This window comes from Ambystoma mexicanum, chromosome 3q, assembly GCF_040938575.1.
Source record: "Ambystoma mexicanum isolate Mex_15411 chromosome 3q, UKY_AmexF1_1, whole genome shotgun sequence".
NCBI lineage: Eukaryota > Metazoa > Chordata > Amphibia > Caudata > Ambystomatidae > Ambystoma > Ambystoma mexicanum.
In genome coordinates this window covers 808297520-808310888 of record NC_090926.1, presented here as the reverse complement: position 1 = coordinate 808310888, position 13369 = coordinate 808297520, and the positions used below count along the sequence as shown (strand labels likewise).

At 52.2% G+C, this 13369-nt stretch overlaps 1 protein-coding gene across 12 annotated transcripts in view; it reads right to left on the bottom strand.

The window, feature by feature from the left end:
- The window catches only part of CACNA1G (calcium voltage-gated channel subunit alpha1 G), a 1457373-nt gene that overhangs the window by 274774 nt on the left and 1169230 nt on the right, over positions 1-13369 (bottom strand). The window lies entirely within an intron of this gene.

Genomic DNA, 13369 nt, shown 5'->3' with positions numbered 1-13369 from the left:
TTGGAAAACAATGCGGTAAAAGGTGCATTTTAAAGAACATTATGCAGTGCAGTAAGTCACCAAAATGTCCCACATTGGCCTAAAAAACCGACCCACACTCCCCCGTTGTCTGTGCCCTGTTGCCCACAAGCCAGTTTAAACCTGCGTACACAACTTAACATTGCACAGCATAACGTTATCTGAGATAAACCACAAAATAGCACATTAACTAAAATAAGAGCATTCCACCCCAGCCCGCTCATCTTTTGCACACGTTGAAAGACTGGTACCAAAAGAACTGCCTTTGGGTCACCTGGGTATTTTGGAAGCCAATCAGCTAGGTCCTGACATTATTAATGAGGCTGCAGTGCAACGGTTCAGCGGCTGCTCTTTAGACACAGGCAATAGGTCGTCTTGCCTCATCACTCTGGCATGTACTTCATGACTTACTAAGCACGCATGGGCTCTCCTGGAGACTCTTGCAATCTTCCTAGGCAAGCATGGGCTTTCCTGGAGACTCCTGTGATCTTCCTAGGCATGCATGGGCTCTCCTGGAGACTCCTGCAATCTTCCTAGGCAAGCATGGGCTTTCGTGGAGACTACTGCAATCTTCGTAGGGAAGCATGTGCACCCTTGGAGACTCCTGCAATCTTCGTAGGTAAGCATGGGCTCTCCTGGTAACTCCTACAATCTTCGTAGGCATGCATGGGCTCTCCTGGAGACTCCTGCAAACTGCCTAGGCAAGCATGGGCTTTCCTGGGGACTCCTGCAATCTTCCTAGGCAAGCATGGGTTTTCCCGGAGATGCATGCATTCTTCCTAGGCAAGCATGCGTTCTCCTAGAGACTCTTGTAATCTTTCTAGGCAAGCATGGGCTCTCCTGAAGACATCTACAATCTTCATAGACATGCATGGGCTCTCCTGGAGACTCCTGCAAACTTCCTAGGCATGCATGGGCTCTCATGGAGACTCCTGCAATCTTACTAGGGAAGCATGGGTCCTCCTGGAGACTCTTGCAGTCTTCCTAGGCAAGCATGGGCTCTCCTGGAGACTCTTGCAAAGTCCCTAGAAATGCATGGGATCTCCTGGAGATTCCTGCAACCTTCTTAGTCAAGCATGGGCTCTCCTGGAGATGCATGCAACCTTCCGAGGCATGTATGGGCTTTCCTGGAGACTCATGCAATCTTCCTAGGCAGGCATGGGCTTTCCTGGAGAGTCTTGCAATCTTCATATGCAAGCATGTGCTCTCCTAGATACTTCTGCAATCTTCCTATGCAAGCATGGCTCTCCTGGTGACTCCTACAACCTTCCTAGGCAAGCATGGGCTTTCCTGGAGACTCCTGCAACCTTCCTAGGCAAGTATGGGCTTTCCTGGAGACTCATGCAATGTTCCTAGGCAGGCATGGGGTCTCCTGGAGACTCCTGAAATCTTCCCAGGGACACATGGGCTTTCCTGGAGACTCCTGCAATCTTCCTAGGCAAGCATGGGCTTTCCTGGAGACTATTGCAATCTTCGTAGGCAAGAATGTGCTCTCTTGGAGACTCCTGCAATCTTCGTAGAGGCAAGTATGGGCTCTCCTGGTGACTCCTACAATCTTAGTAGGCATGCATGGACTCTCCTGGAGACTCTTTCAAACTTCCTAGGCAAGCATGGGCTTACCTGGGGACTCCTGCAATCTTCCTAGGCAAGCATGGGCTTTCCCAGAGACGCAGGCAATCTTCCTAGGCAAGCATGCACTCTCCTGAAGACTCTTGCAATCTTCCTAGACAAGCATGGGCTCTTCTGGAAACTTCTACAATTTTCCCGGGCACGCATGGGCTCTCCTGGAGACTCCTGCAAACTTTCTAGGCAGGCATGGGCTTTCCCGGAGATGCATGCATTCTTCCTAGGCAAGCATGTGCTCTCCTGGAGACTCTTGCAATCTTCCTAGGCATGCATGGGCTCTCCTGGAGACTCTTGCAAAGTCCCTAGAAATGCATGGGATCTCCTGGAGATTCCTGCAACCTTCCTAGTCAAGCATGGGCTCTCCTGGAGACGTCTGCAACCTTCCTAGGCAAGTATGGGCTGGCTTTCCTGGAGACTCATGCAATCTTCCTAGGCAAACATGGGCTTTCCTGGAGACTACTGCAATCGTCGTAGGTAAGCATGTGTTCTCTTGGAGACGCCTGCAATCTTCGTAGGCAAGCATGGGCTCTCCTGGTGACTCCTACAATCTTCATTGGCATGCATGGGCTCTCCTGGAGACTCTTACAAACTTCCTAGGCAAGCATGGGCTTTCCTGGGGATTCCTGCAATCTTCTTTGGCAAGCACGGGCTTTCCCGGAGATGCATGCATTCTTCCTAGCCAAGCATGCGCTCCCCTAGAGACACTTGCAATATTCCCAGGCAAGCATGGGCTCTCCTGGAGACTTCTACAATCTTCCTAGGCATGCATGGGCTCTCCTGGAGACTCCTGCAATCTTTCTAGGCAACCAGGGGTTCTCCTGGAGACTCGTGCAATCTTCCTATGCACACAGGGACTCTCCTGGAGACTCCTGCAAACTTCCTAGGCAAGCATGGGCTCTCCTGGAGACTCCTGCAACCTTGGTAGGCAAGCATTGGCTCTCCTGGAGACTCCTGCAATCTTCCTAGGCCAGCATGGGCTCTCCTGGAGACTCCTGCAATCTTACTAGGCAAGCATGGGTCCTCCTGGAGACTCTTGCAGTCTTCCTAGGCAAGCATGGGCTCTCCTGGAGACTCTTACAAAGTCCCTAGAAATGCATGGGATCTCCTGGAGATTCCTGCAACCTTCCTATTCAAGCCTGGGCTCTCCAGGAGACGCATGCAACCTTCCTAGGCAAGTATGGGCTTTCCTGGAGACTCATGCAATCTTCCCATGCAAGCATGGGCTTTCCTGGAGACATCTACAATCTTCGTAGGTAAGCATGTGCTCTCTTGGAGACTTCTGCAATCTTCGTAGGAAAGCATGGGCTCTCCTGGTGACTCCTCCAATCTTTGTAGGCATGCATGGGCTCTCGTGGAGACACTTGCAAACTTCCTAGGCAAGCATTGGCTTTCCTGGGGACTCCTGCAATCTTACTAGGCAAGCATGGGTCCTCCTAGAGACTCTTGCAGGCTTTCTCTGCAAGCATGGGCTCACCTGGAGAGTCCTGAAATCTTCCTTGGCAAGAAAGGGCTTTCCTCGAGACTCCTGCAATCTTCCTAGGCAAGCATGGGCTCTCCTGTGGACACCTGCAATCTTCCTAGGCAAGCATGGTCTCTCCTGGAGCCATTTGCAAACTTCCTAGACACACATGGGCTCTCCTGGAGACTCCTGCAATCTTCCTAGGCAAGCAGGGGCTCTCCTGGAGAGTCCTGAAATCTTCCTTGGCAAGCAAGGGCTTTCCTCAAGACTCCTGCAATCTTTATAGGCAAGCATGGGCTCTTCTGGAGACTCCTGCAATCTTCCTAGGCAAGCATGGGTCCTCCTGGAGACTCTTACAAAGTCCCCAGAAATGCCTGGAATCTCCTGGAAATTCCTGCAACCTTCCTAGTCCAGCACGGGCTCTCCCGGAGATGCCTGTAACCTTCCTAGGCAAGTATGGGCTTTCCTGGAGAGTCATGCAATCTTCCTAGGCAAGCATGGGCTTTCCTGGAGACTACTACAATCTTCGTAGGTAAGCATGTGCTCTCTTGGAGATTCCTGCAATCTTCGTAGGCAAGCATGGGCTCTCCTGGTGACTCCTACAATCTTCCTAGGCATGCATGGCCTCTCCTGGAGACACTTGCAAACTTCCTAGGCAAGCATGGGCTTGCTGGGGACTCCTGCAATCTTACTAGGCAAGCATGGGTCCTCCTAGAGACTCTTGCAGTCTTCCTAGGCAAGCAAGGGCTCTCTTGGAGACTCCTACAATCTTCGTAGGCAAGCATGGCTCTCCTGGTGACTCCTACAATCTTCGTAGGCATGCATGGGCTCTCCTGTAGAGACTTGCAACCTTCCTAGGCAAGCATGGGATTTCCTGGAGACTACTACAATCTTCGCAGGTAAGCATGTGCTCTCTTGGAGACTCCTGCAATCTTCGTAGGCAAGCCTGGGCTCTCCTGGTGACTCCTACAATCTTCGTAGACATGCATGGGCTCTCCTGGAGACACTTACAAACTTCCTAGGCAAGCATGGGCTTTCCTGGGGACTCCTGCAATCTTACTAGGCAAGCATGGGTCCTCCTAGAGACTCTTGCAGTCTTCCTAGGCAATGCATGGGATCTCCTGGAGATTCCTGCAACCTTTCTAGTCAAGCATGGGCTCTCCTGGAGACTCCTGCAATCTTCCTAGGCAAGCATGGGCTCTCCTGTGGACTCCTGCAAAATTCCCAGGCATGCCTGGGCTCTCCTGGAGACTCCTGCAATCTTACTAGTCAAGCATGGGTCCTCCTGGAGACTCTTGCAGTCTTCCTAGACAAGCATGGGCTCTCCTGGAGACTCATACAAAGTCCCTAGAAGTGCATGGGATCTGAGATTCCTGCAACCTTCCTAGTCAAGCATGGGCTCTCCCGGAGACGCCTGCAACCTTCCTAGGCAAGTATGGGCTTTCCTGGAGACTCATGCAATCTTCCTAGGCAAGCATGTGCTCTCTTGGAGACTCCTGCAATCTTCGTAGGCAAGCATGGGCTCTCCTGGTGACTCCTACAATCTTCGTAGGCATGCACGGGCTCTCCTGGAGACACTTGCAAACTTCCTAGGCAAGCATGGGCTTTCCTGGGGACTTCTGCAATCTTACTAGGCAAGCATGGGTCCTCCTAGAGACTCTTGCAGTCTTCCTAGGCAATGCATGGGATCTCCTGGAGATTCATGTAACCTTTCTAGTCAAGCATGGGCTCTCCTGGAGACTCATGTAATCTTCCTAGGCAAGCATGGGCTCTTCTGGAGATTCCTACAATCTTCCTAGGCACGCATGGGCTCTCCTGAAGATTTCTACAATCTTCCTAGGCACGCATGGGCTCTCCTGGAGACTCTTACAAAGTCCATAGAAATGCATGGGATCTCCTGGAGATTCCTGCAACCTTTCTAGTCAAGCATGGACTCTCCTGGAGACTCCTGCAATCTTCCTAGGCAAGCATGTGCTCTCCTGGAGACCCCTGCAATCCTCTTATGCAAGCCTGGGCTCTCCTGGTGACTCTTACAATCTTCGTAGACATGCATGGGCTCTCCTGGAGACACTTGCAAACTTCCTAGGCAAGCATGGGCTTTCCTGGGGACTCCTGCAATCTTACTAGGCAAGCATGGGTCCTCCTAGATACTCTTGCAGTCTTCCTAGGCAATGCATGGGATCTCCTGGAGATTCATGTGACCTTTCTAGTCAAGCATGGGCTCTCCTGGAGACTCATGCAATCTTCCTAGGCAAGCATGGGCTCTTCTGGAGATTCCTACAATCTTCCTAGGCACGCATGGGCTCTCCTGAAGATTTCTACAATCTTCCTAGGCACGCATGGGCTCTCCTGGAGACTCCTATAATCTTCCTAGGTGCACATGTCATCTCCTGGCGACTCCTGCAATCTTTCTAGGGATGCATGGCCTCTCCTGGAGACCCGTGCAATCTTCCTATGCATGCAGGGACTCTCCTGGAGACTCCTGCACACTTCCTAAGCATACATGGGCTCTCCTGGAGACTCCTGCAAACTTCCTAGGCAAGCATGGGCTCTCCTGGAGACTCCTGCAACCTTCGTAGGCAAGCATTGGCTCTCCTGGAGACTCCTGCAATCTTACTAGGCGAGCATGGATCCTCCTGGAGACTCTTGCAGTCTTCCTAGGCAAACATGGGCTCTCCTGGAGGGTCTTACAAAGTCCGTAGAAATGCATGGGATCTCCTGGAGATTCCTGCAACCTTCCCAGTCAAGCATGGGCTCTCCCGGAGATGCCTGCAACCTTCCTAGGCAAGTATGGGCTTTCCTGGAGACTCATGCAATCTTCCTAGGAAAGCATGGGCTTTCCTGGAGACTACTACAATCTTCGTAGGTAAGCATGTGCTCTCTTGTAGACTCCTGCAATCTTCGTAGGCAAGCATGGCCTCTCCTGGTGATTCCTACAATCTTCGTAGGCATGCATGGGATCTCCTGGAGACACTTGCAAACTCCCTAGGCAAGCATGGGCTTTCCTGGGGACTCCTGCAATCTTACTAGGCAAGCATGGGTCTTCCTAGAGACTCTTGCAGTCTTCCTAGGCAAGCATGGGCTACCCTGGAGACTCTTACAAAGTCCATAGAAATGCATGGGATCTCCTGGAGATTCCTGCAACCTTTCCAGTCAAGCATGGGCTCTCCTGGAGACTCCTGAAATCTTACTAGGCAAGCATGGGTCCTCCTGGAGACTCTTGCAGTCTTCCTAGGCAAGCATGGGCTCTCTTGGAGAGTCCTGAAATATTGTTCGGCAAGAAAGGGCTTTCCTTGAGACTCCTGCAATCTTCCTAGGCAAGCAAGGGCTCTCCTGTGGACACCTGCAATCTTCCTAGGCAAGCATGGGCTCTCCTGGAGACATTTGCAAACTTCCTAGACACACATTAGCTCTCCTGGAGACTCCTGCAATCTTCCTATGCAAGCATGGGCTCTCCTGGAGAGTCCTGAAATCTTCCTTGGCAAGCAAGGTCTTTCCTCAAGACTCCTGCAATCTTCCTAGGCAAGCATTGGCTCTCCTGTGGACTCCTGCAAACTTCCACGCATGCATGGGCTCTCCTGGATACTCCTGCAATCTTCCTAGGCAAGCAAGGGCTTTCCTGGGGACTCCTGCAATCTTCCTAGGCAAGCATGGGCTTTCCCGGAGATGCATGCATTCTTCCTAGGCAAGCATGTGCTCTCCTAGAGATTCTTGCTAACTTCCTAGGCAAGCATGGGCTCTCCTGGAGACTTCTACAATCTTCCTAGGCACGCATGGGCTCTCCTGGAGATCCTGCAAACTTCCTAGGCATGCATAATTACTCCTGGAGACTCCTGCAATATTCCTAGGCAAGCAAGGGCTCTCCGAAAACTCGTGCAATCTTCCTATGCACGCAGGGACTCTCCTGGAGACTCCTGCACATTTCCTAAGCATGCATGGGCTCTCCTGGAGACTCCTGCGAACTTCATAGGCAAGCATGGGCTCTCCTGGAGACTCCTGCAACCGTCGTAGGCAAGCATTGGCTCTCCTGGAGACTCCTGCAATCTTCCTAGGCAAGCATGGGCTCTCCTGGAAACTCCTGCAATCTTCCTAGGCAAGCATGGACTCTCCTGGAGACTCCTGAAATCTTACTAGGCAAGCATGGGTCCTCCTGGAGACTCTTCCAGTCTTTCTAGGCAAGCATGGGCTCTCCTGGAGACTCTTACAAAGTCCCTAGAAATGCATGGGATCTCCTGGAGATTCCTGCAACCTTCCTAGTCAAGCATGGGCTCTCCCGGAGATGCCTGCAACCTTCCTAGGCAAGGATGAGCTTTCCTGGAGACTCATGCAATCTTCCTAGGCAAGCATGGGCTTTCCTGGAGACTACTACAATCTTCGCAGGTAAGCATGTGCTCTCTTGGAGACTCCTGCAATCTTCGTAGGCAAGCCTGGGCTCTCCTGGTGACTCCTACAATCTTCGTAGACATGCATGGGCTCTCCTGGAGACACCTGCAAACTTCCTAGGCAAGCATGGGCTTTCCTGGGGACTCCTGCAATCTTACTAGGCAAGCATGGGTCTTCCTAGAGACTCTTGCAGTCTTCCTAAGCAATTCATGGGATCTCCTGGAGATTCCTGCAACCTTTCTAGTCAAGCATGGGCTCTCCTGGAGACTCCTGCAATCTTCCTAGGCAAGCATGGGCTCTCCTGTGGACTCCTGCAAACTTCCCAGGCATGCCTGGGCTCTCCTGTAGACTCCTGCAATCTTACTAGTCAAGCATGGGTCCTCCTGGAGACTCTTGCAGTCTTCCTATATAAGCATGGGCTCTCCTGGAGACTCATACAAAGTCCCTAGAAGTGCATGGGATCTCTTGGAGATTCCTGCAACCTTCCTAGTCAAGCATGGGCTCTCCCGGAGACGCCTGCAACCTTCCTAGGCAAGCATGGGCTTTCCTGGAGACTCATGCAATCTTCCTAGGCAAGCATGGGCTTTCCTGGAGACTACTACAATCTTCGTAGGTAAGCATGTGCTCTCTTGGAGACTCCTGCAATCTTTGTAGGCAAGCATGGGCTCTGCTGGTGACTCCTACAATCTTCGTAGGCATGCACAGGCTCTCCTGGAGACACTTGCAAACTTCCTAGGCAAGCATGGGCTTTCCTGGGGACTCCTGCAATCTTCGTAGGTAAGCATGTGTTCTCTTGGAGACTCCTGAAATCTTTGTAGGCAAGCATGGGCTCTCCTGGTGACTCCTCCATTCTCCTCAGGCATGCATGGGCTCTCCTGGAGACTCTTGCAAACTTCCTAGGCAAGCATGGGCTTTCCTGGGGACTCCTGCAATCTTCCTAGGCAAGCATGGGCTTTCCCGGAGATGCATGCATTCTTCCTAGGCAAGCATGTGCTCTCCTAGAGATTCTTGCAAACTTCCTAGGCAAGCATGGGCTCTCCTGGGGACTTCTACAATCTTCCTAGGCACGCATGGGCTCTCCTGGAGATACTGCAAACTTCCTAGGCATGCATAGGTTCTCCTGGAGACTCCTGCAATCTTCCTAGGCAAGCAAGGGCTCTCCTGGAGACTCGTGCAATCTTCCTATGCACGCAGGGACTCTCCTGGAGACTCCTGCACATTTCCTAAGCATGCATGGGCTCTCCTGGAGACTCCTGCGAACTTCCTAGGCAAGCATGGGCTCTCCTGGGGACTCCTGTAACCTTCGTAGGCAAGCATTGGCTCTCCTGGAGACTCCTGCAATCTTCCTAGGCAAGCATGGCCTCTCCTGGAAATTCCTGCAATCTTCCTAGGCAAGCATGGACTCTCCTGGAGACTCCTGCAATCTTACTAGGCAAGCATGGGTCCTCCTAGAGACTCTTGCAGTCTTCCTAGGCAATGCATGGGATCTCCTGGAGATTCATGTAACCTTTCTAGTCAAGCATGGGCTCTCCTGGAGACTCATGCAATCTTCCTAGGCACGCATGGGCTCTCCTGGAGATCCTGCAAACTTCCTAGGCATGCATAGGTTCTCCTGGAGACTCCTGCAATCTTCCTAGGCAAGCGAGGGCTCTCCTGGAGACTCGTGCAATCTTCCTATGCACGCAGGGACTCTCCTGGAGACTCCTGCACATTTCCTAAGCATGCATGGGCTCTCCTGGAGACTCCTGCGAACTTCCTAGGCAAGCATGGGCTCTCCTGGAGACTCCTGTAACCTTCGTAGGCAAGCATTGGCTCTCCTGGAGACTCCTGCAATCTTCCTAGGCAAGCATGGCCTCTCCTGGAAACTCCTGCAATCTTCCTAGGCAAGCATGGACTCTCCTGGAGACTCCTGCAATCTTACTAGGCAAGCATGGGTCCTCCTGGAGACTCTTCCAGTCTTTCTAGGCAAGCATGGGCTCTCCTGGAGACTCTTACAAAGTCCCTAGAAATGCATGGGATCTCCTGGAGATTCCTGCAACCTTCCTAGTCAAGCATGGGCTCTCCCGGAGATGCCTGCAACCTTCCTAGGCAAGGATGGGCTTTCCTGGAGACTCATGCAATCTTCCTAGGCAAGCATGGGATTTCCTGGAGACTACTACAATCTTCGCAGGTAAGCATGTGCTCTCTTGGAGACTCCTGCAATCTTCGTAGGCAAGCCTGGGCTTTCCTGGGGACTCCTGCAATCTTACTAGGCAAGCATGGGTCCTCCTAGAGACTCTTGCAGTCTTCCTAGGCAATGCATGGGATCTCCTGGAGATTCCTGCAACCTTTCTAGTCAAGCATGGGCTCTCCTGGAGACTCCTGCAATCTTCCTAGGCAAGCATGGGCTCTCCTGTGGACTCCTGCAAAATTCCCAGGCATGCCTGGGCTCTCCTGGAGACTCCTGCAATCTTACTAGTCAAGCATGGGTCCTCCTGGAGACTCTTGCAGTCTTCCTAGACAAGCATGGGCTCTCCTGGAGACTCATACAAAGTCCCTAGAAGTGCATGGGATCTGAGATTCCTGCAACCTTCCTAGTCAAGCATGGGCTCTCCCGGAGACGCCTGCAACCTTCCTAGGCAAGTATGGGCTTTCCTGGAGACTCATGCAATCTTCCTAGGCAAGCATGGGCTTTCCTGGAGACTACTACAATCTTCATAGGTAAGCATGTGCTCTCTTGGAGACTCCTGCAATCTTCGTAGGCAAGCATGGGCTCTCCTGGTGACTCCTACAATCTTCGTAGGCATGCACGGGCTCTCCTGGAGACACTTGCAAACTTCCTAGGCAAGCATGGGCTTTCCTGGGGACTTCTGCAATCTTACTAGGCAAGCATGGGTCCTCCTAGAGACTCTTGCAGTCTTCCTAGGCAAGCATGGGCTCTCCTGGAGACTCTTACAAAGTCCATAGAAATGCATGGGATCTCCTGGAGATTCCTGCAACCTTTCTAGTCAAGCATGGGCTCTCCTGGAGACTCCTGCAATCTTCCTAGGCAAGCATGTGCTCTCTTGGAGACCCCTGCAATCCTCTTATGCAAGCCTGGGCTCTCCTGGTGACTCTTACAATCTTCGTAGACATGCATGGGCTCTCCTGGAGACACTTGCAAACTTCCTAGGCAAGCATGGGCTTTCCTGGGGACTCCTGCAATCTTACTAGGCAAGCATGGGTCCTCCTAGAGACTCTTGCAGTCTTCCTAGGCAATGCATGGGATCTCCTGGAGATTCATGTAACCTTTCTAGTCAAGCATGGGCTCTCCTGGAGACTCATGCAATCTTCCTAGGCAAGCATGGGCTCTTCTGGAGATTCCTACAATCTTCCTAGGCACGCATGGGCTCTCCTGAAGATTTCTACAATCTTCCTAGGCACGCATGGGCTCTCCTGGAGACTCCTATAATCTTCCTAGGTGCACATGTCATCTCCTGGCGACTCCTGCAATCTTTCTAGGGATGCATGGCCTCTCCTGGAGACCCGTGCAACCTTCCTATGCATGCAGGGACTCTCCTGGAGACTCCTGCACACTTCCTAAGCATGCATGGGCTCTCCTGGAGACTCCTGCAAACTTCCTAGGCAAGCATGGGCTCTCCTGGAGACTCCTGCAACCTTCGTAGGCAAGCATTGGCTCTCCTGGAGACTCCTCCAATCTTCCTAGGCAAACATGGGCTCTCCTGGAGACTCCTGCAATCTTACTAGGCAAGCATGGATCCTCCTGGAGACTCTTGCAGTCTTCCTAGGCAAACATGGGCTCTCCTGGAGGGTCTTGAAATGCATGGGATCTCCTGGAGATTCCTGCAACCATCCCAGTCAAGCATGGGCTCTCCCGGAGATGCCTGCAACCATCCTAGGCAAGTATGGGCTTTCCTGGAGACTCATGCAATCTTCCTAGGAAAGCATGGGCTTTCCTGGAGACTACTACAATCTTCGTAGGTAAGCATGTGCTCTCTTGTAGACTCCTGCAATCTTCGTAGGCAAGCATGGCCTCTCCTGGAGACACTTGCAAACTTCCTAGGCAAGCATGGGCTATCCTGGGGACTCCTGCAATCTTACTAGGCAAGCATGGGTCTTCCTAGAGACTCTTGCAGTCTTCCTAGGCAAGCATGGGCTACCCTGGAGACTTTTACAAAGTCCATAGAAATGCATGGGATCTCCTGGAGATTCCTGCAACCTTTCCAGTCAAGCATGGGCTCTCCTGGAGACTCCTGAAATCTTACTAGGCAAGCATGGGTCCTCCTGGAGACTCTTGCAGTCTTCCTAGGCAAGCATGGGCTCTCTTGGAGAGTCCTGAAATATTCTTCGGCAAGAAAGGGCTTTCCTTGAGACTCCTGCAATCTTCCTAGGCAAGCAAGGGCTCTCCTGTGGACACCTGCAATCTTCCTAGGCAAGCATGGGCTCTCCTGGAGACATTTGCAAACTTCCTAGACACACATTAGCTCTCCTGGAGACTCTTGAAATCTTCCTATGCAAGCATGGGCTCTCCTGGAGAGTCCTGAAATCTTCCTTGGCAAGCAAGGGCTTTCCTCAAGACTCCTGCAATCTTCCTAGGCAAGCATTGGCTCTCCTGTGGACTCCTGAAAACTTCCACGCATGCATGGGCTCTCCTGGATATTCCTGCAATCTTCCTAGGCAAGCAAGGGCTTTCCTGGGGACTCCTGCAATCTTCCTAGGCAAGCATGGGCTTTCCCGGAGATGCATGCATTCTTCCTAGGCAAGCATGTGCTCTCCTAGAGATTCTTGCAAACTTCCTAGGCAAGCATGGGCTCTCCTGGAGACTTCTACAATCTTCCTAGGCACGCATGGGCTCTCCTGGAGATCCTGCAAACTTCCTAGGCATGCATAGGTTCTCCTGGAGACTCCTGCAATCTTCCTAGGCAAGCAAGGGCTCTCCTGGAAACTCGTGCAATCTTCCTATGCACACAGGGACTCTCCTGGAGACTCCTGCACATTTCCTAAGCATGCATGGGCTCTCCTGGTGACACCTGCGAACTTCCTAGGCAAGCATGGGCTCTCCTGGAGACTCCTGCAACCTTCGTAGGCAAGCATTGGCTCTCCTGGAGACTCCTGCAATCTTCCTAGGCAAGCATGGGCTCTCCGGGAAACTCCTGCAATCTTCCTAGGCAAGCATGGACTCTCCTGGAGACTCCTGCAATCTTACTAGGCAAGCATGGGTCCTCCTGGAGACTCTTCCAGTCTTTCTAGGCAAGCATGGGCTCTCCTGGAGACTCTTACAAAGTCCCTAGAAATGCATGGGATCTCCTGGAGATTTCCGCAACCTTCCTAGTCAAGCATGGGCTCTCCCGGAGATGCCTGCAACCTTCCTAGGCAAGGATGGGCTTTCCTGGAGACTCATGCAATCTTCCTAGGCAAGCATGGGCTTTCCTGGAGACTACTACAATCTTCGCAGGTAAGCATGTGCTCTCTTGGAGACTCCTGCAATCTTCGTAGGCAAGCATGGGCTTTCCTGGGGACTCCTGCAATCTAACTAGGCAAGCATGGGTCCTCCTAGAGACTCTTGCAGTCTTCCTAGGCAATTCATGGGATCTCCTGGAGATTCCTGCAACCTTTCTAGTCAAGCATGGGCTCTCCTGGAGACTCCTGCAATCTTCCTAGGCAAGCATGGGCTCTCCTGTGGACTCCTGCAAACTTCCCAGGCATGCCTGGGCTCTCCTGGAGACTCCTGCAATCTTACTAGTCAAGCATGGGTCCTCCTGGAGACTCTTGCAGTCTTCCTATGCAAGCATGGGCTCTCCTGGAGACTCATACAAAGTCCCTAGAAGTGCATGGGATCTCTTGGAGATTCCTGCAACCTTCCTAGTCAAGCATGGGCTCTCCCGGAGACGCCTGCAACCTTCC